Below are 7,228 nucleotides of genomic sequence, written 5' to 3' on the forward strand. Positions count from 1 at the left end.
TTATCACCTTTAGACATCTTCAAAACCTGTAAAAAATAAACACTCAATACTCAAAAATAAAAGTTAGCAAACCTCACCATTAATCACTCAAAAAGAAAAATCAAATTCTCAATGAGGTTGAATTCAATCTTGTGAGTTCTTTATCAGATTTTATATCAACCAATTAGAGAGTGTGAACCAAACTACCAAAGAATCCTAATTTGCACTAGGATGCCAAAAACTGACGAGACACCAAGTGATTCGTGTTGCACCGAGGAAGGATTGTGCACACGTTTAAATCCTACTAACACAAGAAACAAGAAGGTGTTAGATATTGTAAAAGGAGAATAAAAAGCAAACAAATGAAAACCTACAGCTAAGAATCAATAAAAATTGCTGAAAACAGAAAACCTGAAAAACTGCAGAGTAACTTGACAACTTTGTTCGAGGTGTTCCCGATCTCTAAAAATCACAAAATTAAATCTGGAATGTCCTTAAATATTGAATTTTTGATCTGGAAATTTTGGGCACCAAATTCAACCCGCTGAATCTTTTTTTTAAATTTTTATTGAATTTCATCTTTTTTTAGTTTTTTGACTTTTTTAACTGATTTTTTTGCGGGATTAATTTTTTTATATTCAATCACAGTGCCACAAATATGTATGTAAAATTTCAGATCAATTGGACAACGTTTACCTACTTAAATGAATTTTTTTTCGAACAATTTTTCTGGGTAAAACTGCTGTTTGTGCTTTAAAAAATAGAGATCAGTTTAGAAATCAACCAAGAACACCCAAAACGCCCAAAATCTGATACCAAATGATATAGGGACGAAATAGGGTTTAAAATCCATATAAAACATGGCTCAAAATAGTCATATTACACATGCTTTAAAATCCCACCATTCGATACATATATACCTCTTACTCATATCATTCAAAAATCAAATTATAAGATGACTCATCACATTACAAATTCCATGCGCATACATTAAGACATCCAAGCATTTTTTTTTACTTCTTAAGCTGAATATCAAACATAACAATTCATACTTCTATTCATGTGCATAAAACCAAACAATCCATATCGCTTGGCTTATTGTCCATTAGAAAATGCGGCATAATCAATTTCACCAAATAGTCAAGTTTAGCATATAAACATCTTAGCCACAAATGCATTTAACCTTATCAAATATGCACCATTTTTTTAACTCAACTAATAAGACATACATGCCTAACTTCCCATTTAAGTACAAAACATGTGTATGCTTTGCCATTAATCTTATCTTCTATTCGGCTAGCAAACTAACCATACAATTTACATCCAATTCGCATGCTAATTATTAAGCCTAAAATACGTATAAATCATGCCATTTTCCAAGTCCTTTAGCCGATTCAAAACGTGCCAATTCCATACAATATAAATCATGTCAAAATTTCTTATACACACCCAAATCAATTTATTATATATATATCCGGTCATGCAAATTAACTTCTATATAACATTTAAATCACATACAACCTTTGCCATCCTATATTAAGCCTAAATAGTCAAATCATAATAATGACATAAACATTTCATAAGCTTAAAAGAACACATACAATGCAAATATTTCATACTTAAGTCAATTACCATAATTGATCATACCACTATGTATACTTATAGCACATTTTGTAATTCAAGCATTAAAACCATTAGTCCTTTACATACCGAATTATCAAATAACTTATCAAAGACATATATATATATTTGTTTACATTTCATCAACCGAATATATATAATAATATATCAATTTCCATTTTCAATCCATTTCACCAATGTACTCATGCCATTACAAATTTACTCCAATTAACCATTTCAATTTAGCAAATATTCATAGCATAACATAGTCCACACTTAATGAATACAACCAAATTCAAAATTAACATATAAATAAATACTTAACTACATGATTTGATCACCAATGCCGAATCACAAACTAGATTATGACCATCACTTATATTTACATCACATAAATCAAAATAACCATTATTTCATCTTCAATATATATCGTATTTTACCTATTTAATCAAGCCAAATCTCAATACCATTCCATCACACAAATTAGACCATAATTCATACTTACAAATTAAGCTAATACATGATCGAAAATCAGTATCATTAGCATCATTAACAAACCACAACCATAACACATCCATCATCCATATCAAGCTTACCAAAATAAAATAATTATAAACCATATATATATAGCATTACGTCTTACCAAATTCATATACCAAGCATACCCCACACCTTTACTATGACCAAAATTACTTAAACCTTGGATCATTAGCATTAGATCAAGCCATTTTCGCATGGCTAAATATATATACAAAAACTAAATTAAAACTAGCCTATACATGCCACATAACCAAAAACTTAAAGCTTTAATTTACTGAAGCGATAACTGGATAGTTTGATGACGACTCCAACGACTTCCAACCCGAGCAAGTCCTTGGAACTCTAAAAACATAGGAAAAACACACAGAGTAAGCTATTGCAGCTTAGTAAGTCATGAGCAATTAGATAACTTAACAACATTTAATTAGTTACAACAAAATCAAATAGTGTTTTTAATATTCATATCTTTTTCGATAATCGAAAAATACATTTATCAAACACATTCTATACATCAAATCCATATTTAACCGAATACACATAAGTTTAACATTTGGCCGAATATATATAATGTCATTCACATGTGCAGCTCTCATTTTTAACCTCATTATTAAAAATCAATTTTGATCGAATATAAACTACATTATCAACTCATTTTTTAACCAAATTAAATTATACTAGCATAATCACATTTAACCTCAAGCTTAACGTTTCATATAAAACATGTGTTTTCTTAAGTGAATCTTATCTTAACCGAATGTATATGTATATATATTCAATGTGTCATTCAATTCAAAGGCATAATATCATTATATATCCAAATATATATTTACGCACATATACATATAATTTTGAATCAAAATATAACATCATATGCATATACATAACATATGGCCGAATATACTTCACCAATGTACATATGTTCACATTAGTAACTTATATAATTTGTATCACATACCAACTGGCCAACTTACCTTATTTTTAAATAGGTAGTCAACTAACTCATACCTGATCGTTTTAGCTCGTTTTACATCTTCGATCACAACTTATCATTGCCCGTTGAACCATTCGGGATTTAATAGGATACTCGGATAATCACATATATTGAACAATGCCAACATCTCAAACGTGGTCTTACATGCTATCTCATATCGATGCCACTGTCCCAGACAGGGTCTTACACGAATCAAATACGATGCCAATGTCCTAGACATGGTCTTACACGTAATCACATATATCGATGCCATCGTCCCAAACGTGGTCTTACACGTAATCACATATATCGATGCCATTGTCCCAGACGTGGTTTTGCACGAGAACACATATCGAAAATCCTATCTCATGACATATGTATCCTAGCTATTCCTAAGGTTCGTACGGGGCTTTCCGATGTCGTAACTCGGTCGAAACGAATTCATAAACATAGCTTCCAAGCTTATTTTCATTTGGTTAACACATGTATAATTTCACATATTTCCTTTCAGCATATAAAATTCATATTTAATTAAAATAAACAATATATATTTTCTTATAGGCTTACCTCGGATATTGAAGGGTATATAGAACGACTATTCAATACTATTTTTTCCCCCGATCCAAGTCCGATTTCTTTTGTTCTTGATCTATACAATTTCAAATTAAGCTCATTTAAACACAATTTCATTAAATTTAATCCAAAAACACATAAATGAGAAAATTACTATTTTGCCCCTGACATTTTATACTTTTTACAATTTAGTCCAATTTGTATAAAACACAAAACATTCAAAATTTACACATACCAAGCTTTGGCCGAATATTCATTATGCCCATACAAGCCCACAAAATTTTTTATTTCACATTTTAGTCCCTCAATTTATTATTTTTGCAATTTAGCCCTAATTACTCAAATTCATCAAAATTTCCAATACAAAACATACTAACCCAAAACATATCTTCAATAATTCATCATGAAACATCACAAAACACAATTATTCATCAATAACGTAACTCAATATATTCATCAAAATTAGAAATTGAAGCATGGGTCGAGTAGTATTCGAAGCAACGATCTCAAAAATGTAAAAATTATCAAAAACCGAAACAAAACTAACTTTAAATTAGCTTCAAAAATGGACGAATGTATGAAATTTTTATTCTTCTTTTTTTCTTAGTATTTTCGGCTACTTTATGGACAAAATGAATGACCACTTTCATTTTATTATATTATAACATATAATATATTAAATCATTTACTTAATTAACCTTTAATAATAAATATAAAACCTTTATATAAATAAGTCAAAATCGTCCACTAACTTAAATTATGGCCAAATTTCAACTTAAACACTCCATGTTAAAAAGATAAATGCAATTCGACCCTTGCACATTAAACTACCAAATTTTCATCTTACGCGATTAAGCCCTTTTATTAAATCGGACATCTAAACGATAAAATTTTTAAACGAAATTTTAGCACATACTAATTAACACATTATAAACATCAAGAATAATTTTAAAATATATTTTTTTACTCGAATTCATGGTCCCGAAACCACCGTTCCGATTAGGATCAAAATCGGGTTGTTACAATAGTCTTCTACAACATCAGCTTTACTGAATTTTTCTGATTGTTTTCCCTTTTGATTTGTAACCTCCCTTTTGATCTTGTTCTATAGCTTGTAACACTCAGATTTATTGTGTCATTTCTTCTTGCAAAATTTACAAGTTTTACCTTTGTTTGAAGACTTAGGTCTACCCTTAGATTTACCACGAGGATTCCGTTCTTGTGTCCTTCCACGATTATCATCGATATTTTGATCTTGTTTCCCACAAAAAATTAGACCCTCTCCTTGAGAGTCGGGTATAACCACAAGATGTTTCATCTTATCATATGAGATCAAAGAATCATAAACCTCATCAACTGTGAAAGACTCGCAGCTATACAAAATCATGTCTCTAAAGGTTAAATAAGAAGAAGGCAACGAACAAATTAAAATCAACCCTAGATTTTCCTTGTCATACTGAACCTCCATGGCCTCTAAGTTTGGGAGAATTTCTTTAAACACTATTAAGTGTTCATGCACAGACACCTTCTTCCAAACGATGAGCATAAAGATGCTGCTTCATATGCAGCTTGCTGGTTAGAGTTTTCGACATGCATATTTGTTCTAGCCTCTTTCATAATACAGCGGCGGTCTTCTCCTTTATCACATCCTGCAAAATTTCGTTAGACAAATGCAGATGTAATTATGTTAACACCTTTTGATCTTTACGCTTCTTTTCTTCATTTGTCAATATCGAAGGCATCTTATCTATCCCTAGCAGAGTCTCCTCCAAATCCATCTACTCAAGAACGGCTTGCATATTAATCTGCCACAACTTGAATATGGTGTTACGATCCAACAGTGAAATTTCATACTTCAAAGACGCCATTATCTTTATTGAGATGAATAACCCGGAAGCTCTAATACCAATTTGTAAAAAATAGAACGTCGATAATGACAATGTATTGCAAAGAAAACAGAAAGAAAAATAAAGAACACAGATTTTACGTGGAAACCCTTTCGAGAAAAAACTACTGGCAGAGGAGAAGATAATTCACTATTCGAATTTGAATGATTACAAGAGGAGTAGATTATGTCTATTTATAGGCATGTAAAACCATATTCTGATAGAAGTAGTGTAGTAAGGTTGAAACACCTAATTCTAATCAATATCAAATAGAGGAAGTGTAATAAGGTTGAAAAACCTTATTCTAAAATAAAATAAAGAAGTGTAGTTCTATATGGATTTTAATTTTATTTTATTTTACCATTATATTTTATTTCAATAAGGATTCGGGTCACTCAATTCTAACATACAGAAAAATGAATTGGACCATACATTTGCAACTTGACACATTCTATCTTATCTAGAATTCATAGAGCATTGAAAAAATTAAAAGATATATACAAAATAAGCTCACATAAGACTTCAAATATAACTAAAGTAATAAAATTCGAATAAAGTTAAGTATCATCTCAAGATACTAGACACTCCATTAATATTCATCTTTGGATAAACTATTAACTTATAAGTGATATATTGTTGTAGTAATCAAACAAAGAACATGTTGTATAATAAATCTTCTTGTGGGTTGATTTATTACTCACATTGTAAACTAAATTATCATCACATGTTTCTTACCACAGTTGCACATGTAATTTTGTTAATTATTAACAATTTTGTTAAGTATAAATAAAATAGTTTCTTTGAAATAAATGACTTAAGCTACATGCACACAACTTTTTATATTTTAGAACAAAATAATTTCAGCAACAAATGTTACTTTGGCAACTTATTGCTTCAACTAAGTTCTTTAAAAATATATATATATAAACATACAAAAATTCAAATTTAATATTTAATATTTTCATAACAGTTGAAGGTCAAAACTAATTTTTTTTATTGCACTACAATTTTCGAAATAATCCAAAATAAAATTTTCTAAATGGCACAATAAAAAACGAAAACTTTAATCTTTGATTGATTTTAACTTTAACCAACTTATTCAATTCTATTTAAAAATATAATAATATGTTTCATAAAGCAATATTCATACCAAAACACAAATAAAAAAATATTTATTATATATTACCAAGATTAATAAGTCGTCTCATGAATATGACCAAATGCATTCAACCAGAATCCAACAACTATTTTATTTCAAAGCAAAAATTAACCATAGCCCACTTTAAATAACAATGGGTTTATTTATACTTAATGGACAAAATATAATAATCGAAAATCATTTAATTATTGAATAAAAAATTATTTAACCAAAATATCAAATTCATGGAATTTCAAGAAAAAATCATTTAAAAATAATAAAAAAAAGATTTTATTTTCAATAATTCAACATGATAAATCTCGAATGCCACTTATTAGAATCGTAAAATATTGTAACACACCAAACCTAACCTAGACGTTATGGCCAAACCTGGAAGTGTTACGAAGAAAATTTATAAAATGACTTCCTTGTTATTTAGAAATCAACGTAACCGTTGTTACTTAGTAAGTCCGATTTGTTTGGAAAACGTATTGATTTACTTATTTATTTAAAATCATTGTT

The sequence above is a fragment of the Gossypium hirsutum genome, chromosome D11 (genome assembly GCF_007990345.1).
Source record: "Gossypium hirsutum isolate 1008001.06 chromosome D11, Gossypium_hirsutum_v2.1, whole genome shotgun sequence".
Lineage (NCBI taxonomy): Eukaryota > Viridiplantae > Streptophyta > Magnoliopsida > Malvales > Malvaceae > Gossypium > Gossypium hirsutum.